We start from the raw sequence: 24803 nt of genomic DNA, 5'->3' as shown, positions 1-24803 counted from the left end.
CTTAGGAGGCTTGACAGCCTTAAGTCGAGTCTAACACAAAAACGGGGATGGTGTTTCTCTTCCTAAGTCCTAGGACATGGAGGCCGGGGAATGTTGCCTCAAAAGGCAAAAATTACGTGATGCCAACAGTTTTTTTTTCCTCACTAAGTGTGCAATCCAGAAAAGCTCCTTTTCAGCAGTTTTCCCCACAGCAGATCCATTTAAGGAGCAATTACCATCAATGCAATTATGTGCCACCGCACTCCCTAATAGTCCCCGAGCGTGCGACTGAGATGAGGCAAGGCCCTTTCAAAAGTCAGGACAAGTCAGTGAGAGGAAAGCATGTGGAGTCTGTGTCCTCAACAACGTGTTTCAGGAGACCGAGCAGCTGAACCTGATTCTAAACGCAAAAAAAAAAAAGAAGAAGAAGATGTCACAGAAAGCGTGACATGAGCCTGTTCGAGCAAGTTACGGCTTCAAATTCACATACGCAGCACACTGACCACGTGGCCTTGTTCCTCTAGGAGATGATGTCTCTAACAATGAAAGCCCACACAGTTTTTTCGCTAGTTAACTACACATCAGAGGTAATTTTTCAAGAAGGTTTGTACTCACCAAGGGAAAACGAAGGCTATAGTCTGAAAGAGAAAAAGAAAAAAGACAGGGTCACTTTTCCGGGCAACAGGTGTTGCAAGTTTTAGTCACTGCTTTTTCTATAGCACGAGTGGAATGTGCCCATTTTTGCTTCATGGCTTGGGGTCTTCTTGAGGCCTTTTTGTCTGGATAATAACTTCTTTTTGCCTCAACCATCAGCTTTTAAAGGCGTCCTGCCCCAAACGCTCCTCTAGGCTCTGGCTGTGTGTTGATGGTGGAGCCTGGTGGCTGCCCTGGATCTGAGGTGTTGGCCTGTAGCACCCAAGGTGCTCCATCTGTCAGCTGCTGCTCTGTGACCTACAACGTCCCCTCCCTCTGAAGTTGTCCCTCCACCCATTTCCCCAGAGATACCCTCTTAAAACCTCCATAGGACACACCCTCTTCACCCCAGTTTTCCAGCTTAATCATTATCCAGATTGCTCATTCTGCATTAATTTAGCGCTCATGCTTTTTTTTGTTTTTAACAGCTTCAGTGAGATACAATTTATATACCACAAAGTCCACCTGTTTAAAGTATACAATTCAATGGTTTTTCACATAATCACAGACTTCGAGACCTTCCTTATGATTTAATTGTAGGACATTTTCATCATCCCCAAAGAAAGCCCATTTGCTCGTTACTCCCCCAGCCCATCCTGTCCCCACCCAGCGGTCCCTGGCAACCACTAATCTACCTTCTCATATGGATGTGCCTATTCTGGAAATTCCATCTAAACGGGATCCTATAGCACGTGACCGTCAGAGACCAGCTGCTTTCACTTGGTGTGTTTCTGAGGTTCACCCACGCGGTGGCCTGTACCAGCACTCGTGCCTTCCAGTGAGTGGACACTGTTCCGTCATATGCGGAGACCACCTTTGTTTATCCATTCTCCTTGGAGGACTGACATGACCCCCTTGTTCTTGTGAGAGTGGCCAGCAAGGCAGCCTCACGCCAGGGCTCGGAGCTTGCATCTCCTTGTGGCTGGAGACCATGCCCTGTGGCCATCGTGTACCCCTGCTGCTGGATGGTGGACTCATGTTTTGAGCATCACTATTTTTTATATTTATAGCTAATGCAGTATGTGGCATTTTCCACCAAAACAGACTACTTATCTAGGTCATGGCCAGGCTAGATATGTTAAACCAAAAGCTATACTCTACAGAGCACAATTATAACAAGTTTTTGCACTAATGAAAAAGTTGCCTGTGAAGTAGGTTTGAAGCCAAAGCTGAAGAAATGGTTCTAATACTGACAGATCTTAAATCTACTTGGGCAAGTCTACAGCTCACATTATTCTTAATGATGGAAGGCTGAAAGCTTTTCCCCTAATACTGGGACAAAGGCAAGTGTACCCGCTCTCACCACTCACATTTGACACTGTGCTGGAAGCCATAGTCAATGCAATAAGACAAGAAAAATAAATACATAGAAATTGGAAAGAAAAAAATCAGACTTTATGCTCAGATGACATGACTATGAACATAGAAAACTCTACAGAATGTACAAAAAAGCAACAGGGACCGATCTGTCAAGTGGTGTATAAAGACAGAGTTCCCAGAAGACAGAGGAGCCCAATGGAACACAAAGCAGGTGGCGGGAAGGTGAGGGGGGCACTGAGGTGAGGGGGGTCATCAGTGGTTTGGGGGACTGCTTTTTTGTAGAAATAACTTATTACAAGAGTCCACTCCTTCTAATGCCCCAAAAGAATTTGGGAAGATGCTGGAAAGAGTTACTTGTGGTGTTTACCCAGGGCCAGGCAGGGGCAGAAGCCAGAAGTGCAAGGAACCCTTCATGTTTCAGGAGGAATCCCAGAAACTCAACACCGTCTTCCATCACAATACTGAGTCATTTTAATGTAAAACAAAACCCAGTGATGTGCAGAAGCATATCCTGTGCAGAAGCAGGGCTGCCGCCTTGAGTCAAGTCACTCTAAAAACCACAAGGCAAAAAACCAGTCAAGTGCAGAAGCAGCTGGGCACACCGTCAGAGGGCGGCTAAACACACGAGTCAGTGTGATGGACTAAACCCCAAAGGAACCCAATTAATAATTTTGAGTTAAACTTTAAAGTAATTTTTTTTAAACAAAGCAAAAATACATGAAACAGTGGGCACTACAAATAGATCACATACTATACTGGCTTGAGGCTCACAGATGTTAGCATGAAACCACAAGCATCAGTTTCTCTGAAGAACAGAATTAGCAAAAACCAAGCCGCCAGAATAACCTCTAAAGGCAGCCTGTATCCTGTGAACACGTCCATTAGCCCGGGGCCCTCATGCACATGGCTGCTGTGATGTTGAGCAAAACGTTTGAAAAGGTAAAATAAGCACATTAAAAAGTGGGGGGGAGGGGACCCCGGTCCCTGTGGACAGATCCACTCCTCATGGGAGAGGGTGTCAGGGAGGAGCTGGAGCAGGGTGATGTCACCGCTGGGAAGGTTCCTGGTACAGCACCATCCTCCAAAAAGGAAAGGAGAGATGCTACCGATTGATTAGGCTTGTCCAGGCTTTGGCGGCCCCTTATGGTGTCTCTCCCATTGCCTACAGCCAATCCTATGCGGCAAGTCCCATTTTAAGGATCAGAAGACTGAGGCTCGGTGAGCTCCTTGACCCAAGTCACGCAGAGCAAGGAAGCAGGATGCTAACCCAGGGCTGCGGAGATCACTCTTGGCCAGGCCGCACAGGGGGACCCAACCTTCACTGCGGTTTATTTTTGTTTGTTTGTCTGTTTTTCTTTCTTGTCTCCATCCCAACAAGCTGAAATTCTTCCAGGGACTGTCTCCCTTTCCTTTACATTCCTCGCATCTGGGGCACCGCCTGCCAGCAGGAGGGCCCATTAAAGTCTCTTCCCTGTCTAGAAGGAGCCCCACTGGGGTCTGTGTGCCAGAAAGATCTGGAAGGGCCCAGGCTGGCCATGTCAGTTCCATGGGAGCAGCGCTGGCCCTCTGGCTTACAGAAGCCCGGGCCTCCTGAGCACAGAAGTTCAGAGGTCCGTCCCCAGGGCACACGAGGGCAGCTGCTTCCAGGCAGCAGGGGCGGGAGGAAGCCCAGCTGGACCATGGGAACGGGCCGTGCAAGGCCAAGAACAGGGGAAGTCCACCCGGGGGGGCGGGGCGGGCCCTCCCACAGGAAGCCGCCGGGCTTCAGGGTTTGGTCCTGATCGCTCACAAGATACAGAGAGACCCAGGGACGCTACTGTGCATCCAAACCTCCAAAGAAGAAAAGAAAACTGTACCATTTGGAATCCATCCGCCGGGACCGTTCTGCTTAAGGGAGAAATTGAAATGATTCTCACTTGCCAAGCTCGGAGATGGACAGAGGGGAGCAATCTTTCCAAGCTCAGACAAAAGTAAAATGGCCTCCATACACACCCCGGGCCTGAAGCTTTTTCAGCATCTCGTGGGTGGAATGCATGTCCCTGCGGGCGTACCCACAAGCTTTCCTTTTAAATGGGCAGCGGCATTTAAACAATTCTTGGATGCACGTTGGCACTTTATTTTTAAATATTTATCTATGTATTTCTACATGTACAGGATATCTATGCTGTGAACTTTTTACTGAAATACAGTTGATTCACAGCGTTGTGTTAGCTTAGGGTGTACGTCACAGTGATTCAGTCACACGTGTACATTCTTTCCCATTACAGGTTATTACAGCATGTTGAAGGCTGCGCTGCACAGTAGGACCTTGTTGTCTGTCTATCATATATATGGTGTGTGTATGTCAATCCCAAACTCCTAATTTATCCTATCTTTCCCCTTTGGTAACCATAAATTTGTTTTCTATGTCTGTGAGTCTGCTTCTGTTTTATAAATAAGTTCATTTGTATCAGAAAATGTGAACTTTTAATGATGGGTTACAATTTTATGAAGCAAGGGCACACACATAAGGACCTGACACAGGCGATCAGACCCCATGGGCTCTGGCCTCGATTGGCCTCGCCAGCAGCGAGCAGAGCCCAGAGCGAAGCCCCTGCACCCCCGCAGCATTCTCTGGGGCTCCCGCGCTCCCCGAGACATCGACTTCTCCAAGCCCACCAGTCAGAGCACTTGGAACAGAGGAAGCGTCGTTCACTCTCAGTCCCAGTGACCCCCAAGCATGACTAGGACGGGGAGTGCGGGTGGGGCTGAAGAGCAGGAAAACCGCTCCCGGCGGGAGACCCCGCCACACACCCCAGAGGCAGGGGACACGGACGAGCCCTCAGCATCCTGTCCAGGAGCAAGTTCGCTCTGCTTCCCGGCGCTGATTCAGGCCGGGGGGAGGGCGCAGGACGCCTCTGAGTCACCGGGCTTCGCTCCCTCCCTGATCTCGGACTCTGCCAAGTCTCTCGGCCTCCTTGTTTACCTTCCGGGCGTCAGCAAAACTGTTAATTTCTGTATTTTCTAATGCACAAAAGAAAGGCTGGAAGATGCTGCTGGGGCAGGAAGCCTCCCTGAATGATGAGGAGTTTGGTAGAATCTTCCTCTGCCCACCGCCAGAAAGCGCCAGTGGGGGAGCCTCAAAACGGTGTTCCCAAGGCAAAAAAAGATCCGTTTTCTCAGACACTTGTTCTGTCAACCTGTGGCCAGCCAGCTGGACTTCTAATATTTGGCAACTTGTAAGAATTATTCATGGGCAGCTGCTCAGAAGATCCAGGTGCATCACTGCCTGCTTCTCGAGACTGTTTCTGAAGCACCGCACCTCCCTAATTACCCCACAGTTGGGGGGGGTCCCCTCTTTGGATTAGGAAACTATGCAAATTCTCAGGCTAACGACTCCACTTTTGCAAGTACAAATGGCTGCTGGTTTGCACTCTCTGTGTCTGTCTGTGCCATTATCGCTGTGGAATTTAGGAACACAGGACTTGGATTCTCTGTGTTCTCTTCCGAGGTGCAGGGCTCCTCTCCCAGCCCCAGAGGGACGGAGCCCTCTGGCTCGTCAGCAGGTGATGCCGCTTCGATCGGGCCACCACCTTGGAGGTCCGCCCCTCCTTCTGGGGTCATCTGTGGGCCCTCTCCTCCCTGACCCCTGTTTTTAGTTACACACCTGGGACCAAGCCTGCTTCACTTTGCACACTCTTCTCACGAGACAGGGTCCCACCCTGAACCCTGGCCCCAGCCCTCTTGCTTCCTGGGTGCTGGCTCTTGTCCCCTGTGACATCCCACCAGACTGCAGTAAACCGAGGCAGGCTCAGCCATGTCCCAGCACAGTGCTGGCCATTGTCTGCTCTGCCCCTGCAGACCCGGACCTGGTCTGTAGGATGGGCACCCAGGCTTCTCACGTGTGGCCAGGACTTTCAACTAAAAACATCCAATGTCAGCATCGCTTTCCAGTTTGCAGAACAATAAAATCAGTAGATTAATTTGATAGTTGTACTTTCTCTCCACTACAGCTTCTGTGCTGGTAAGTGCCACCCGGAATGAAAGGACTGAAATACAAATTAACACTTAATGGCCCAGCCCTCGTTGGTTGAGTTGCTCCTAGGGTCCCCAGAAGTTCTGGCTGGGCCAGCTGCAGACTACATACCCTCTGTGACCAGAGATGGCCCTCGGGCGGGGAGAGACAGGAGGCAGCCACCACCTACCAGGACTGTCTGCAGGGGGCCTCTGGGTGGGCCGGGGGGCTCTGAGCACCAGCAGTGTTTGCTCCACCCTCAGAGCTGCTCTAAGCAACAGCGCAGATTTGGGGGAGAAGACAGACTTTGGAGCCCTCCAAGGACGAGCACATAACCTCTAGTACGTCACTCACAAAACGCTCCCTGAGCCCCTGTCAGGGGCCCAAGTTCTGCTGTGTGCACGGGGCGGTCCCACACGCTGTAGCAAAGCCCACGGGCAGAATTCGCCACCAGGGGCTGCTCTGTGCAGGAGAACGAAGTGCTCATCCACCAGAAACCAGGACCCCTCACCCATGTTTCTTAACACACTCAACTCACAGCCTTTCCTTTAGACTGGAAAAGACCCCGGACTCCCCCCGAGACTTTAGGGTCAGCAGGGGATGGGGCCTGAAACAGAGAAGAGGGACGAGCGCTGTAGCCCTGGGCTAGAACCTTCGAAAGACCCTCAAAGGGGCTTGGACGCCTGGCGCTGGAACGTGATGGTCTCCCTGCTCATTGAGATTTTACCTTTCAAAGCACACAACCTGACCCTTGTAAACCGCTAGTGGGATTATAAAATAACAGAGCCACTTTGGAAAACAGCATGAAAAAGTTTCAGGGCACAGTTATCACGTGACCTAACGGTTCCACTTGTAGGTATAAACCCAAGAGAAATGAAAACACAAGTCCACGCAAAAACTTGCATTATTTATAACCGCCAAAAGTGGAAACAACCCAAATGTCTATCAACTAATGAATAAACAAATAAAAGATAGTATACCCATATGATGGACTATTATTAGGCAAGATAAAGGAATAAACTTCTGACACGCTGAAACAGGAATGGACCTTGAAAACATGACGCTAAGTAAAAGAAGCCAGTCACAAAGACCAGGTTCCACTTACACGAAATGTTCAGAACAGGCAAATCTGCAGGCACGAAGTAATTTTAAAAAATTTACATGCGTTTGTTTTATTCTATTCACACTGACAGTTGTCCTACAACCTACACAAAGTACAAAAGGCCTAATCCATTTTCAAATATCAGGTCAGGGCCAAGGCGCAAAAACCTTGCTGGGGGGGATCCATAGCGGGACTGAGGAGAGACTCACTTTGGGTGGTGGAAACGTTCTAAAATTGATTGTGGGAATGGATACACAACATTAAAAGCATACTACAAAAACACAGAACGGTACACGTTAAAGAGGTGAATGGTGTGACATGTGATTCATATATCAATAAAGCTGTTATTAAAATCAAACCGAAAAACCAAAAATTAATATAAAACTATAATTAATATAAAAATTAATATAAAAATCAGAAAGCACGGTTGGTCTCTCAGCCTGTTTCAGCCTACTCACGCGCTGGAGACGTGACTTTAGGATGTGTCCACAGAGCCATATTGTCGCTTGTAAACTCAGGAGAAACAGCCCGTCTGCCGAGGACTGTGCCCGCCTGAGGGAGGTGTCCCGAGCCCTTGGGTGAATTTCATGGCGCTCTGAAGGAGACCGCAGATAATGTGGCTCTAAACTCCCTGCTGCCCTAAAGTGTCTGAGGACCAGTCTCACCTTTCAGGTGATTCTCTCAAATTGAGTTACCCTCGAGGTTGGCGTGAGGGGCCAGGCATATGTAACACGGCACTGGTAGAGTATACAGGGGTCCCAGTGACATGCCCTGAACACACCTAAACGTCTCCACCAACTGAGTGAAACAGGGGGGAAGGTGGGCTAGAGGGTCTGCTCAGGGTGGGAGTGAGACCTCACCAGACAACTGCCCGGACTGCATGCCCTGTAGGATCTTACTCGCCTGTGCCAGAGCCTTGATCACGCTTTACCTGACACTGCTGCTCCTAGCTCAGGCAAGGTGGATGAGGCTGCAGGGGGGCATTCCTTGAGACCAAGGCCCGTTTCACTCCTCCCACTGGGCTCAGACTGTGAAAGGTACTCAGGACAGGCTTGATGAGTGCCCGATGCTCATGGTAATAACTGAACACTTTAAGTCCTATTCGAAAGATGTTCTGCACGGTCTAATTAACGTTCAGTGAAGCTCAGAGAAAATGACTTATCTCTAATATTTAACTAGTGAATCAGTGTTTGTAGGTGTTATCTTCTGGAGTATCAACTTGAAACGCCCCAAGCTTTCACCACATGGCCCCGGGCCTGTGACAGGCTGCTACATGTGTGTGAAGGTCCTGGCTGGTAATACCCTTACACGCAGCTGAAAACAGCAGCAAACTGCAGAGTCCCCGGGCAAAGCCAAGCTCCCCAAGGCAGCATAATGGATGCGCCTCGGCACTGAGTAATTATTTGGGGAGACCGTTATTCCCATGGACCCAGAAGGGAAGGAAACTTAGAACATGCTTCTTAATTTAAAAATGCCCATTGTTGCTGTTAATTAAAATGCTAGTTACCAACGATCGTATACAAATGGCAAAGGGACGAGGTAAACGGGCCACTCCAATAATAGTAATGGATGTGGTTTTCTTATTACCTAATAATGACTGTTGCTAATGAATGCAGGCAACAGCATTTCTGCTCATCACATCAGCATGGAAAACACGAGTAGAATGTGTTGGGGAACAACCTATGGACTGCTTAACAGCCTGGAAGTTCTCGGGGAAGAGTCTCAGGACGAGGAGAGGCCACAAGTGACCGGAAGGTGGTACACACACACCTTCCAACTTGGGGGCCCCCTCCTACCTCTGACTCCAAGCTCCCCTTTCAGGTGCCCCTCCAAAAGCCAGAGTGCTTCCTCTCAGTGGGGTCCAGGGCAGGAACTTTCTAGAGGCCCCTCACCCACAGAAACCGCGTTTTACCCTCCCCCAGGCACACCAAACTCTTCCCACGTCATGACTTTCCTCACACGGCTCTTTGACCCGGAAAGCTCCTCATCTCACTCAAACCTACCCGGTTCTCCCCCGACCCCTGGAGCCTGACCTCCCCTCTGAGCTGCCCTCTACCCTGGTCTTACCTCCTGCTGCTCCGGCAGCACAGAGCTGTCCCGTGCTGCGCCCCTGACTGTCTGGGTCCTCCTTCTCCAAACACCTTCACAACAACACGATACAGAGGACGGCGGGTTGAGATTAGGCCACCTTTGCTGACATCCCGGCTGGCCTGTGACGTGGGCAGGCATGGTCTACACTTTACAGACGACAGAAGCCAGAACAGACGTTCTGTTCTGTGCGTGGCTAGTTCGGTGCTTTCTGAACAGAAATCCTCTTATCGCTACCTTGAACTTCTTTATTATAGACGCAGCTCCACGCACACACCGGGAACTCAGAAAATACGAGTTAGAAGGATGAATGAGTGCACTAAGCCAGTCACTACCGCTCATCAAGCAGCCACTTATGGGCTAATGTTGTGCCAAGTGCTGAGGATTTCGAGATTAAAAAAAACCACATGGACAGAAGCTGCAGGTCTTTAAAGGAGTCCAGGGACACGGTTGTAAAGGGGTCACTCACTGAAACACGGAGGGGAGGCTTATGATCGCAGTGAGCCCAGGGGCTGTGAGGGACGAGAGCAGAAGCCCCTAACCCATGTTGGCCAAAGTCAGGGCATCTTTCTCAAGATTAGCTTCCCAGACAGATGCCATGAACCAAGGCTAGGAAGCTGGGGAGCACACGGAACATTCTGGAAATCGCAAATAATCTGAGTCCTGTCTTTGACCTTGGAACAAGTCACTTAATCTTTTTGAGCCTCAGTTTCCTCACCTGCAAATTAAGGACCTTAATCTCTACTGTGCTGGGTTAAAAATGAGATCGTCTACATAAAGGACACAGCACTGGACTCCACAGACAGCCAGCGAATCAGGATCTGGAGTATGAGACCCACCGGGCCTGGGAGGCTGCAGGCGCATTTGGATTTGGGTTGAAGCCACGAGGAGGCTGCACAAGTCTGCAAGGCTGGACGTCACTTTCTGTTCTCTGCAAGGGAGGTCGCTGTGGTGGCTGCAGGGAGGTCAGAGGTCGGGGTGAGCTCAGCGCGAATGGTGGACCCCTGAGAAACAAAGGAGCCATTCCGATGGTCCAAGTGAGGGATGGAAGCTGCTCCTGAGGGCAGCGGCAGCAGTGATGGGGCCGGCTCGCAAGGGGAGGCGGCTATTTAAAACTCAAGGGTAAAACTCAAGGGGGCAGAGGCCGCTAGCCTTCGGGAATGTATGCAAAGAGGAAAGAAGGGGAAGGAAGAAATCAAGAAGACCTTGGACCTGGTTTGGCCACAGAGTGAAAGGTTTGCCATCCCTGAAGGTGGGGTCCTTGTCTCAGAGTCTCCAGGAGGTGTTGTGTACGTGCATCCCTCACAGACCCCCAGAGGATGTCACCCAGAGACTAGGAATATTTATCAGCATCACAGGAAAAGGAGGAAACTTTCTGAAAATGGCACAGTTCTTTTCTGAGTAACGTGGCACCCACAGCAGAGACGTTTGATAGTTATTTCCCAGAAAAACTCTGAAACCCAGTAAACTGGATAGCTGAAAGATCTACTAATCAGCCAGTTATTTTGCCAAAAACCCTCAAATATTTTGGATCAATGATTTTCCCCCACCTTAACTGGTTGACCTGACCCATCTAAACTAGTTCATCACTAACAATCCATGGAAAATGCACGGAAAAGAGGCTGGTTTTAGAAGATGAGGGGAGAGAAAACACCTCAAGCATCCGCAGTATTGTCTCAAAGAGGAAACGTGAGATGCCTGCGTGTAACGTGAAGATCCCAGTGAAAGGTGAGCCCCCGGGAAGTCTGCACTGAGCTATTAGCAAGAATGTGCCCAGGCTTGATTTGTGTTTCTGAAGACAAGCACCTACTTTCCCCCCGGCTGCCACAGAAAAAGTCCTGTGAACTGGGAGCGGGTCCCTCCTCCACACGTAAGAACACTGCTGCATTCATTTGAAAACAAAACCAGCATTGTAACCCAAATCTGCAGCGCTCCATTCTGGAACAATAAACTGCCACAGAAGTGTCATGTTGGACTGGCATTCTGTTTTGTCTACCTAGAAAGGTCAGTCCTCCTTTTCCCCTGGAAGGCAGCGCCCCCACCATCCTCAAGGAAAATGATTTTCTTTCTTTACAACATAAGGAATCCTCTGAAAATGAATGGATTTGAGATGCTTCCACAAACGATCTGTATGGTCCCAGGCACTGGGGGAAATGTGGAGATGTCAGAGGTGAAGGTGGGTGGGGACCCCAGGGCCCTCCCCTGCCTCACGCGTGGCCAGCAGTCCGCCCTGTAATCCACAACGGAAGGAGGGAGGAAGCAGAGGGTTACGCCCCCAAGCCAGGCCCCGCCCACTGCCACAGGGGAAGGCGGGTGACCTTCCTAGCGAAGTGACCTTGGGCCGGCCCCGCATCCTCTCTGTACTTCAATGGCCTCCATACATGAGGTCAACGGCAGCTTCAGATGATGATCCAAGGACACAGCGTTGTGTGAATGTGCTTGTAAACTGTGTGAGGGCAGGTCAAGGTGAGGGGTGGCTCAGGACAGAGAGGCCACTGGGGGTGGAGGTGGGGTGAGGCCACATGCACAGGGGTCAGAGCGACACTGATGGCCTGTCAGGCACCACGCTGGACACCCTCAGTGCAGACGCTGGGCTGTCTAATCCTCACTATGACCTGGAAGCCAACTGCACGAGGTTACATGGTCAGAAAGAGGTTGGGCCGGAAACCAAATCCAGGTGGACTCATGTTCCCCACCCCCAACGTAAGGGAATCACGCTGCTTGCACATCTGGACCAGGAATCCCTTCCTGGAAGACACACCCTCGCTGCCCTTCCATTGCTTGGTGCTCTTGGTGGCAGGTAGCAGCACAGTTCCTGAAGGCCCCAGGAGGACAGGGTCCCCAAGAGCCTTGCTGTGCAGTGACCCCGACCTTTCACAGCTCCCTCACTTCTGCCTCTCCTAGTCCAGAGTCTGCATGTGTGTGGTGGGCTCCCAGGCCACCGGGGGCCAGGGAAACACTCTGGTTTCAAACTATTCTGTGTGTGTGTGTGTTTGTGTTTATTGGAGTACAGTCAGTTACAGTGTGTGTCAGTTTCTGGCGCACAGCGCAACATCCCAGTCATGCATATACGTACATATGTTCATTTTCATAGTCTTTTTCATTAAAGGTTATTACAAGATACTGAATACAGTTCCCTGTGCTACGTGTGTGTTTTAAGTTCCTCTAGGGAAAAAAGAACTCTACTGCAATGTTTTGAGCCAACTAATCCAAGTTCTGAGTTTCCAGGCAGGGCAGAGGAGACACCACGCGCCCTTGACGCAGGCACCTCCGAAAGGCTCCTGCCCCGGATCCGGCGCCCGTGAACCCAGAGCCCCACCTCACGACCCAGCACGTCCACAAATGCGGAGGACAGTGGGCAGGAGCTCACTGGGGTCTCGACCCACCGAGTTCACACTCACTGCGACTCGGCAGACCCCCGTCTGATCCTCTCTCTTATAGATGCACGTGCCAGGAGCGTGCCCGGCACTGGTCCGGACGCTCGTCATCTCCTCCATCCTCACAGCGCCCCTGGAGGCGTGAGAGCACTGAGTGACCGACCGGAGGGCTCCCTCCTGCTCCTCCAGGCTTTATGCCCATTTGCTTTATGCCATTATCATGAGCCCACTGAAAAGCCATGGTGGAAGAATTGGAGAAACAGAACTTACTGACTCCTCGCGCCAAGGTATTAGCTTCCCGTACTTAATGTAGTACTATACCCTCGGGTTAGTGTTTTTTAAATTGAGGGATTAACACATGCCAGAGAGACAGAAAGGGGATTTCTCCATCTTCGGGGGAAAAATCTTTGTTGCAAACCCCATCAACAGATGACTCAGGCTTCCAAAGTTGTCTTAGAATCAGGCACCAGGAAAGTGTTTGTATTTCCTGAAAAACTGGGAACATTCTTTTAATCAGACTAGAACAATACAAGCCATTGTGTTTCCATTTTTGCCAAGTCAGCCAGGAAGCTTAGGACCGAATTTAAGGCACGTTTGTAATCGTATCTTATCTGCAGGGGAAAGGGAGCTGGCATTAACCGAATGCCTCTTGTGCTGAGTGCTTCCACCAAGTATTTCAAATTGAATGCTTGCAACTGCCCAGTTATTTTTCCAGCCTCACGCAGCAGCAAAGCAGAGTTAAAGAGGCAGAATCAGGGGCTCATGGTGAAGGCAGCCGCCAGCCCCAACCCCCTCCCGAATTATGAAACCTCTTGACAGAATGTAGCCTGCCATCCCCAAATTGCCCCAAACCCTTCCTGGGAGAAAAGAGCACAGAGTACCAAGAGGAAAGTGTGCTAATGCACGCCTGCATCGGACATGACGGACGTGTCCTGCCCTGGGTGCCGGCCGACAGCTCCCTGGTCTGTAGAGGTGGCCCTTGCAGGTGGTCAGGATGGGCAAGCGCTCTGTTGGGTAGACCAGGGGCTGTGAGGTCTGTCCAGATGGCTGTGCCTTAGCTGGGCATCAGGTCTGTGGCAGCTGCCTTGTAAGACAACTTGTGAAGGCCACCTCCCCTTCCCTCCACACCTCCCAGCGGCTGCCTCTCTTCACCATCCCAGCGTGTCTGCTCCAGCCCAGACTGCAGGTGAACTCAGTGTTCCAGAAACTTCCCAGCAACACAGAACCCAAGGTACTCTGCTGAATTCATAGTTACACCGGAGCTTAAACGACGGATTCAGACAGCGGCGACGCCTCCCTGAACACACACGTTGCGTGAGCGGGTTATCTGGTGAGTGTGGTCTCGGAGGACTGGCCGCTGAGACACCTCCATGACCTCCACAGGGGCTCACGCATCCGTAAAAGCTGACTGGCAGGCAGCCAAAGCCAAGCCACGGAGATTCTCTGACAATCCGCACGTCATCCGTGTTTGGTAAGCATGACAAAAGGCTTTACACACCCTCCACGACTCCATTTGTATAAACGAATGTGAGGGGTCAGAAGTGGGGAGAGTGGCTGCGGGAAGGGAGGGTGAAGGAATCGGGAGACAGAAGCCGGAGGGGAATTCAGGGCCGGTCCCGTCTTACTCCTGGGCCGGCGGGTTCCTCAGGGGCTCACTTTGTGAGAATCCAGGGTTCTCCGCATTCCTCCTGACTTGTGTGTACTTTTCTGTGTCTTAATTTGATCCACTATTTTGGATAATTGCTGGTATTGCTTTTTATCCTGTCTAAATAAGCAAACAAATTAACCGTGTCGAAAAAAATCAGTTTGCAAAACCGGTCAACTGAGAAACATTCTCGCATCACCTGCCCCTCACCCGACAGGGCGACAGAGGACCGTCAGCCTGAGAGACCTGAAGGGTCGAAGGGCACGGCGCCTCTGGCCTGACTACATCCTTCTATAGGAAATCAAAGCCTGATTTTTTGGAGAACACGCTTGTTTACTTTTAGGCAGGAACTTTATTTGAAAATAGCTTTCTACTTTTACCATAATTTTTTTTTGTTCAAAAGGCATTAAGGAATCCCCAATTTGCACATAAATTTTCTTACGGTGTTGGTCCTGCGAGGACCTCGAGCCCTCAGTCGTGGGAGGCACTGCCTCTCATGACCTGATTTGGTGCTGCAGTCAAAGCATGTGGATTCAGACCCACAACACATCGGTCCTCCTGCTGGGGGAGGAGCCTGGCCAGGTGAGCTCACATTTCTGAGCTGCAGGCTTCCCGTTTACAAAATGAGGGGAGTCTCCCTTGACCCTGGAGACATAGGCAGGGTGACCGACGAGCCCTGCTTTGCCTGGGACTTTCTGGTTCTACACTGAAAATCCTGCAGCCCGGTAAACCCCTCACTCCTTGGCAAACGGAGAGGCTGGTCACCCTGCGGGGATGTGACTGCAAGGTCACGTTCACAACAGCCCTTCTACGGTGTCTGGGACGTGCCATGTGCCCAATAAACACAGACTCCTTGTCATTATCAGGACCACAACCTTCCCCAAACGCTTCCCTCTGGGTGTGTTTTGGCTGTGCTGTCTGTCGATGTATGACACCTGAGAACCCTCCCCTCGTCGGACCTTCCCTTCAGTTTCCTGACCCACCTCAGAACATAAATGATGGGTAAGCTGCTAGCAATTCGTATCAGGACCTGAGTGTTTAGAGAGCTCCACACACCTGCTGAGAGGAGCAGACGCTGGTCAGAGGCAGCGAACCCTGCTGACCCAAGATTCAGCATCTGTCTGGCCTCCGAGTTCCGCTCCTTCTGTTAAAATGAAGATGAGATGCTGCAGGTTGTTGGATGCAGAGGGAAGATCTGGTGCACCTGCTCTTGCCGAACTTATCCCCCAGTGAGTTCAGTGAGCGTGAGAGCTGTCGCCTCACTCAGCTGGGAGCGCCTGCAGATGCCATGGGGACCAGAGACCACACACAGAGACATCTGGGGGCCAGGGACCTCGGCATGAAGGTCAGGGGATGGGCAGTGTGGGCAAAGGGGCCGGGGACCTCGGCATGAAGGTCAGGGGATGGGCAGTGTGGGCAAAGGGGCCGGGCAAAGGGGCCGGGGAGACCACAGGGTCCAGGGATGTGTTCACTGCCGGTGAACAAATTCTGACCTGGAGCCAGCCAAGGTCTGAAGGCTCTGCAGTGGGTACAGGGCAGAGACAAGATTCCTGGGCTCAGACCATCGCTGCACCCAGTGAGGAAGCCCCCTTCTCAGCTCAGATTAAGCCAGTTTTATCACCTAATGTCTGGCCACTAAAATACCTTTATTTTTTTCTTTATCGAAGTGTAGTGATTTACAAAGCTGTGCTAGTTTCTGTGTCAGTGGACAGCACAGTGACTCAGTTCTACACACGTACATACGTATTCTTTTCCATATTCTTTTTCATTACAGGTTATTATAAAATATTGAGTATAGTTCTCTGGGCACATAAGCTGTACGAAGGATACAAAATGAAACTGGTTACGTACTGAAGTTTTAATATAAACTGCAAAAGAAATACAAAGGAAAATCGCGCCTTCTTCCTAATTTCAGGAAATGTGAACACTTCTGATTAGTCTGGCTCTTCTATTACAAATGCCTGGGGAGGGATGGAAAAAAGATGATGGTTTATAACCGAAACCCCCCAAACTCCCAGCGGAGTGGACGAACTCAGCCTACGTTCTCTTCACATATCCACAGGGATGTAAACCAATTTAAGTACTTAAAATAGCCAAAGACAGGGGTGGGGGGAACAGCTCAAGCTCTGTTAGTTACCATGGGAATTACTAATTGAAGCTCTTCTTTTGTTTTTTTGAGAACCCTGCCATTCCTGTGACATTTAGAATGATAAAATTAAGGGAGCCAGCATCTATTTTCTGCCATTTAATGATTACAAAAATACCATATGGAAGTTCAAATTAAAGAAGCTTCTTAAGACGGAAAACTCACTAATTGTTTTAGTGACACACTTATTAAGGAAATGCATCTTGGACTGAATTCCCCAAGTCGAGTGCAGGATCTTCAAAGGGTTCTAAGAAATCGGGAAAAGAGACTTTGTTTAAATCCCAAATGCTTCCACGGCATTTGGGTGGGAGAAAACGTGAAAGGCTGGCTGGCTGGCCCCTGTCACTCACCCAGACCGCAGAATCCTGCAATCCAGAGAATTCGCCAACCTTGCAGCAAAACACCAACCTCTATGAGACTGCTGCTAAGCCTGTCTTCTGAAAATTATACAACTGACCGCGCGTGCTTATTGAAAATGAAACTCGTCGTGGCATTCATTGGTGCAGAGCGCTGTCTGGGTTTGTTTCAATCATTACTTGCACAGAGTTTGCAAGTAATATTCCCGAATGTTACCAACCTGCGTCTTAGCAAGAAGGATCGGCCTGTAATGCAAGCACCCTCAGAAGATGAAAAGGATTGCCCGGGCACTGAGGTTTATGAATAAAGATGTAAAGCTTTCCCTTAACATTGAGAATTGTCTACCGTAAGCCACGGGCTGAAGAAATGGAATGAAGAACTTCACTAATTCTCACAGACGGCCAGAAGTATCATCTATAAAAATGTATTCCTAAAAGTTTAAATTTAATAAAGGAGAAGGACACCCTGCCAGGCAGGAGCAGGTAATGGACTGTAATTACTCTGGGTTCAACTTCAAATTAGCTTTGCAAGGAACGGTCTCGACAGGAAAGAGGCTGGCCAATTCCAGGAGGAAGATTTTAAAACCCAGGGGCCAGTGTTAAACCTGACGCTTGCTTTAAGAAAATAAAACTGAACCCATTTACCAAAGGATGAGAAGTAAGAGATTGACGGCACGGGGCGTGGTTTCTCCTCCCAGGGGGAGAACCTGTCTTTCCGTCTTGGCACACAGGGGCAAGGCAGCTCAGGCAGCAGGGGCCGGGGACGGTGGCCTCGGCCGGCAGCAGACTCCCCTCCCATCCTCTTGCAGAGCACCTTTCCCCCGGGGCCCAGGTGTGCATGAGCCACGGCCTCAGGCGGCGGGAAAACACCCCAGCCCCGCGGCTCTGCGCCTGTGCGTGCACACACACACACACACACACACATGCTCTGCTCCTGCAGGGGAGGCAGGAGAACACCCACCTGAAGTCACCCTGAGTCTCCCCAGGTGGGAAACGCTTCCCTGACCCACTTCAGATTGGTCCACTGGGTTCTGCCATACAAGTGTTGTAAATAGGACCGTCTCTTAGTTACCAAGGACAGAGTGCACTCGTTGATGAAACATTTTCTGAGTGCCAACCACGTGCTGGGCTCTGCTGATACCACAGTGGGCCAACTCAGAAGCGTCTCTGACTCTCAGGCAGGTTACAGGGCAGCGGGGGAGACAGACATGAATCATGTGTTCATGCGAACACAGTTCTTTGCAAGCCGACCCAGACTAGCAGTCAGGGAGGCCTTCCTGTAGGAAGCGACCTTGGTTGAGAGTTGAAGGCAGAGTGAGGGCTAACGAGATGCAGGGGCTCTGAGAGAACATTCCAGACATCTCATCCAGCCAGTGTGCGCACAGTGTGGAGAAAGGGCCCACGTCACAGGCCTTCGGCTGCGTCTGCTCGCCCCAGCCACTCGGGCGGGGAAGGACCCCGGGCATCTGGGTTATCTGCATTTCCACATGCCTCAGTGGGTGTGGGGTCTAGCTGCCTTCTCAGCGGCTGCCCGCCAAGGACCCCCCTTCCTCAGACACATCCTTCCTCTAGCCTCACCCTAGACACTCTAGACACACATCTCCACTTCCACGCAGGAATCTGAAGGCACCCCCATCAGGTGAGACACAGACCCCAAGCTAGCTCCTCTCCCAGGCCCTGGTTTCTGTGGATGGTAGGCCCCCTCCCTGTTCACCTAGACATGACCTCAGCCTGGGGTTTCTCCACTTTGGCAGGATGACATTTTGGACCAGGTAATCCTTTGTCACAGGGTCTGTCCTGGGCACTGTGCAATGCTCAGTGGCATCCCAGCCTTTTACTCACCAAAGGCCAGCACCACTCCTCCCCGCACCTCCCCAGGCGTGACAATCAAACACGTCTCCAGGGAACGTCCGCTGGGCAGCAGACCACTTCCCCCCAGTTGAGAACCACTGCCTGGGCCGTCGCACTGCTAACCCACACAGCACGCCCTCGGCTCCACCCACCGCCCATGAGATCGCTGAGGGTGACCTGTCCTCCACCACCTCCGGTCTCAGGTCAGCTCTGCTTACGTTTGTCTGGATTTAATCAAATGCGTCACTATTTCCAATTCATCCTCTAGAACTCAACACAAGCCCTGGTACATAATTAATGTTTAACAAATGTCTGTGTGATGAATGCTCTCCTGCGATGGTGTCCCAAATAATCGCCAAGTCTCCTCTCCTCTTGGCCAGTTGCTATCTTTAAAGGTGCAGATCTGATCATGCCCTGACCTTACTCTAAAACATTCTATGGCTCCCCACTGACATCTCAAGTTGTCAAGCTGACAAAATGCTTCTCCAAACCATCTCTGACCCATTGCCATGTTTACCCTGAATCGACCTTAAACCAAAGGAACTACTGCTTTTTTGCCAACACACCTTGTCTTTTCCCCATGGTAAATGCTTGAGATCCCAAAGAGAGCTCAGGCAGTGGCCTGGAACCTATTTATGGTCCAGCGTAGACTCTCACAGAGGCTTGACCCCAGAAATCAGATTATAGGGGACCAAAATCACCTTCTTAATAACTAGCATCCTTAGTCTCTCAGGGACATTGATGTGAGCTGTCAGAGGGCTTCTGGGAACAGGGTTTCATTCCTTCTTCCGTTACAAAACGTGAGGAGCCCTAGCCCTGAGCTCACACCCTACCAGGCACTGGGGCAGGTGGGGAACCCAGAGACAGGGCCTGCTGTGTTTGCCCCAGGGCACCCGATGCTGGGCCTTGACCAGGCATGTGACCTACAAACATCAGAAGTTGTCACTTGACTGCAGCTGATTGTAAAGGCAGGGGTCTCCCCGTGACTGCAGCTGGGGAGCAGCACGCAGACTATGCAGGGGAAGTGAGAGCGCTGGTGAGGATGGGGAGGGAGGCCGGCTGGCAGGCTCGCCCCGCCCCCGCCCTGCAGGCGCAGCATCAGGGCACGGCCCCTCCCCTCCCCTCCAGATGGGGAGTGGGTCTGTGCCCTGCAGAGCAGAGCAGCTGCAGGCAGGGGATGCATCCTGGCCGTGGGCTCGCTGTCCGGTGAGCAGAGCCACCGGGAACAAGTTCCCCCACCCTTTGGCCTGGGCTCCCTGCCCTGCCTCGTGGTGCCCTGAGAGTCCCGAGAAAGGACATGTGAGCTGGCATGGTGCCTGCGCGCCACTGGTGTCCGCCCTCCTGCAGGTGTGGGGGCCACCTCCCCCGCAGGACCGGAGCCGTGTGCCCTGGGCGGCTGGACTTCCCTCGACCCTCGGGCTCTGGCAAACGAGGACTGGATGTTCACTGTGTTTCCCTGTCATTATCTAAAACTTAAAAAAAAAAAGGAGGCAATAATTGGTCGTTGTTCAATGAAATTTAAACAAGCCAGTAATACGTGAAGGAAAATCACGGGTCTCTCTCACCTCCCAGAACGAGCATCTCCTAGAGGCTTATTATCCACCAGGCATCGCACAGGTATTTCATTCTTGCTTTTCTTTCACTCACTCACTCATTCATTCAGTCAGTCCGTCATTCCATCATTCATTCATCCCACAGGTGCCTGGGCCTGGGCGTCCCACCTGGGGACCGTGTGAGCCAGACTCCCGGCCCTGCTTAGCGTTGCTCACAGTCTCGGGGTGGGGGGGGCAGGAATAATTACGTTCACACACAGACACGTGACCACCAACTGCAGTGACAGCTCAGAAAGGACAGATGCTGGTGGAGACAGCCACACGGCCGCAAAGGGCAGCCTCCCAGGGACCGGGCCTTCTCTTGTGGCGCCCGGAGCACCTGACGGCAGGTGTCCCAGAGCTGATGAAGGGGCACATGCCTCAGTCAGGATGCATCCACCCCGCAGAGGTGTGCCCGCCTCAGTTCATTCTCGGGTTCCAGGCCACCCCGCAGCCTCCAGGGAGAGTCCCCACACCCCCGCTGGATGGGCGGTGTGTTCCCTTGTCCCCTGGGCAGAAAGAGAAGCTTCCTGAAAAGCTGAGGCTGCTGCTGGCCTTTTCCGAGTCCCCCCTTCCAAACTCACCCAACCCCCCAGCCCCAAAGAGAGGCCTCTGAGGAAGCATTTTCAATTCTCCCCGCCGGGTGCCTGACAAACATCTCCCCAACAAGTCAACACTGTTCTCACCCGCCTCCTGCCACCCAGCTCCAAAAAGGGGAGGCTGTCACCGATAATGATATAAAATAATCAGACTGCAGCTGGGACGTTTTGCTGAATGTCTAATCGTTTTCATTTGTGGGAGCTGAAAAAAGCACTAATGTGCCCCGGGAGAAGGCCCTGAGGATGCGGGGCGTGTGGGGGGCGAGCAAAGCCCCTGCTAAAGCTGAAGGTTCTGCCCCGACCGGCCGAGCTGCTGGCATCATCTGAATGTGCAGTCAGGGAGGGGGAGGGGCACGGGGACCACCTGTTCCCAGATAAGAAGTCTCTCATCTGGGGGTGAGGGAGCCAAATGCTCGTAAATTCAAGCAAGGTCTGGGTGACGGCAAATCACACACATTGACAGAGTTAGGGGTCCAACGTGATTGGACCCCACTCCAGGCTCCAGGGACACAGAGCTGCAGTTGTGAAAACGTGTGTGTGTGTGTGTGTGTCCAGGAGCTCAGGGTTAGAAGGGACCAGGTGAATTCGGGACCACATCCCAGAGAGACAGGACTGCCGGAGCTGAATGCAGACGAGCAGGAAGGAATCCTGAGAGCCCTCAGTGATGCCAGAGGAGTTCTCCAAGGGCCCAAAGCAGGAGAAGCTGATAAAGGAGCTTCTCAATGTGCAGATAAGAAAACTGCGCTTCCCCTTGACTCTCTTCTCTCCCTGAGATCCAACTCAGCGCCGGCTTACCCTGTGTCTGCTCGCCGGAGCACAGAGCAGGCGCTGTGGGCTGCAGGCGGGGAAGGCCCAGCCTCGCTCTCCAAAGTCACCTTCAGATGCCACATCTGACCACCCAGCGCCAGGCACCCTGAGTCCAGCACACCAGCGAGCCTGCCCACGCTGGGGAGGCGGTCTCCTCTCTCGCCAGCTTCGGCCGTGCATTCGTTCTCCCGATCTTTGATCACTTTCCATCTTCTCAACCTTCGCTCCGTCCTAGCTTCCCACGCAACCGTATTCTCCGTGAGGACAGGCACTTTGCGTCCCCTGAAGAACTGAGGTGTCCCCGGCGTGTGACTTAATAAATGAGAGAGCTACCACTGGCAGCCTGCCCGTGTCGGGCTGGAAGCTTTATTACATGGTCTCATTCATCCCCACAAGCAGCCTGCAAGGTTGGTGTTGTTCTTTGCACTTTACAGGTGATGGGAGGGAGGGTTAAAGTGCTCAGGAGACCATTCCAGGTCTCCCTGCTGGCGAGGGGCTGAGCCAGGGTCACTCCAGGTGGCTCTGACTTTACCCATGTCCTAACCACTACAGAGAAAGTCATCTAAACACACACACCTTCCCAGCCAGGGACTTAGGCTTCTAGTTTGCCTGAGAATCACCTTCTTTGCAAATTCAGGAAGGTTGCCTTCTGTCAAGCTAATTTCAATGATTATTACAAAATATAAACTAATTAAGTCTAAATTATGGAAGATGTGTAGTTATAATTTAAAAACAAAAAAGGTAAGTAATTCAAGGCATAAGAATTGCATATGCCGTCATCTTGAGGCAAGGTTTATTTCTGTTCAATAGGTTCAGTGGCTGTTGAATGAATGAACAAATATGAAAATGAGTGATAAATGAGTGAGTGAGTGAATTCAGGAACTGGGTAGCCTTTCAGGACACACACGTACATAATTCTCCTCTCCCCTCAAGCCCTAACATGTCATTAACCTGGATTTCTCTTGTTAAAAAAATTAGGGAATAGATAAATTGAATAGGATTGCATCTATTAAAGAGATTGAAACAATAATTAATAATCTTCCAAAACAGGAAGTACTAAGGACAGATGGGTCACTGGTAAATTCTACCAAACATTTAAGGAAAAAAATCATACCAACTCTACGCAATCTCCTCCAGGAGGCAGAAGCAGAAGAAATATCTCCTAACTCATTCTATGAGGCCAGCATTACCCTGTTACAAAAATTATACAAAGACATTACAAGAAAACTACAGATCAATATCCCTCATGAAAACAGATGCAAAAATTCTCAACAAAATATCAGCGAGTAAAATCCAACAATGTATAAAAAGAATTTTACACCATGACTAGGTAGGTTTTATCCTAGGTATGGAAGGCTGGTTTGACACTTGAAAATCAATGAATATGGTCCATCACATTAACAGGCTAAAGAGGAGACATCCCACGATCATATCAATAGACACAGAAAAGTGATTTGACAATATACAACATCCATAAATAATAAAAACTCTCAGCAAACTAAGAACAGAGGGGGAGCGTCCTTAACTGGATAAAAAAAAAATCCACTAAAAAACCTACAGCTAACAATACTTAACAATGAGAACTAGAAGCTTCCCCACTAAGATCAGGAACAAGGCAATGTCCCCTCTCAACACTTCTTTTCAACACCACACTGAAAGTCCTAGCTAACACAATAAGACAAGAAAAGGAAATAAAAGGTATACTGAATGGGAAGTAAGAAATTAAACTGTTTCTGTTCACAGATGACAGTAATTATTTATGCAGAAACTCTGAAAGAATTGACAAGGAAAAAAGAACTCCTGGAACTAATAAGCAATTATAGTAAAGTTGCAAGATACAAGGTTAATGTAAAAAAGTCAATTGCTCTTCTGTATACCAGCAATGAACAAGTGAAATTTGAAATTAAAAAATACAATACCATTTATACCATTAATAAATGGTCCCATTAATACCATTTACAACACCCCCCCCAAAATGAAATACTTAGCTATTTCAAACAAAATAAATTACAAAATCTATATGAGGAAAACTACAAAACTATGTTTAATGAACTCAAAGAAAGAAAGAAATAGATATTGCATGTTCGTAGATAAGAAAACTCAACACTGTCAAGATGGCAGTTCTTCCCAACTTGATGTATTGATTCAGTGCAATTCCAATCAAAATCCCAGCAAGTTATTTGTGGTTATTGACCAACTGATGCTACATTTACATAGAGAAACAAAACACTCACAATCACCAACACAATATTAAAGGAGAAGAACAGAGTTGGAGGACTGACGCTACCTGGACTTCAAGACTTACTATAAAGCTGCGGGGATGGAGACAATGTGGTGTTGGCAGAAGAACAGACAAGTGGGTCAATGGAACAAATCAGGGAGCCCACAGAGAGACCCACATGAATGTAGTCAATCGATGTTTGACAAAGGAACAAAGGCAACATGATAGAGCAAAGGTAGACTTTGCAACAAATGGTGCTTGAACAACTGGACATCCACAAGCAAAGAAATGAATATAGGCACAGATATCACACCCTTCAAAAAATTAACTCCAAATGGATCACAGTCCTAAGTGTAAAACTTAAAACTATGAAAGTCCCGGAAGATAACATAGGAGAAACCTTGGGTACGGGGAAGACTTCCTAGATGCGACACCAGAAGCATGACCCATGAAAGAAAGAATTGATAAGTTGGAGTTCATTAAAATAAAAAGTTTCTGGTTTGTGAGAGACAACGTCACGAGAATGAGAAGACAAGCCACAGACTGGGGGAAAAGAATTTGCAAAAGACACATCTGATAAAGGACAGTTATCAATAATTATGCAAAGAATTCTCAAAACTCAACAATAAGAAACAATCGTATTTAAAAAGTGGGCAAAAGAGCCAAACGGATACCTCAGCGGAGAAGATACACAGACGACAAATCTATTCTACATATACGCCATCAGGGAAATACAAACTAAAGAAACAATGAGATTCCACTACACACCTATCAGAATGGCCCAGATCCAAAACACCGCCCACACCAAACGCTGGTAAAGATGTGAAACAACAGGGACACTCATTCATTGCTGGGAATGCAAAATGGCACAGCCACTTTGGAAGATAGTTTGGATTTCCTGACAAAACCATAAACATAATTTTATCATGTGATCCAGCAATCACGCTCCTTGGTGTTTACCCAAATGAGCTGGAAATGTATGTTCACACGAAACCTGCATATGATGTTTACTCATAACGCCAAAATGTAAAAG

At 50.0% G+C, this 24803-nt stretch overlaps 1 protein-coding gene across 5 annotated transcripts in view; it reads right to left on the bottom strand.

Moving 5' to 3' along the window:
* PTPRE (protein tyrosine phosphatase receptor type E) overlaps positions 1 to 24803 on the bottom strand; it is a 149200-nt gene that overhangs the window by 89562 nt on the left and 34835 nt on the right. Inside the window, exon 2 of one of the 5 annotated variants that reach the window (XM_072972113.1) lies at positions 595 to 617. The exons of the other annotated variants lie outside the window; for them this stretch is intronic. The gene's annotated coding sequence lies outside the window, so the exon portion shown is untranslated. The remainder of the gene's footprint in view (positions 1 to 594; positions 618 to 24803) is intronic. 5 annotated transcript variants of the gene reach the window in all.

The sequence above is a fragment of the Vicugna pacos genome, chromosome 11, assembly GCF_048564905.1.
Source record: "Vicugna pacos chromosome 11, VicPac4, whole genome shotgun sequence".
Lineage (NCBI taxonomy): Eukaryota > Metazoa > Chordata > Mammalia > Artiodactyla > Camelidae > Vicugna > Vicugna pacos.
The sequence above is the reverse complement of the archived record's forward strand: the minus strand, read 5'-3'. Positions and strand labels throughout refer to the sequence as shown.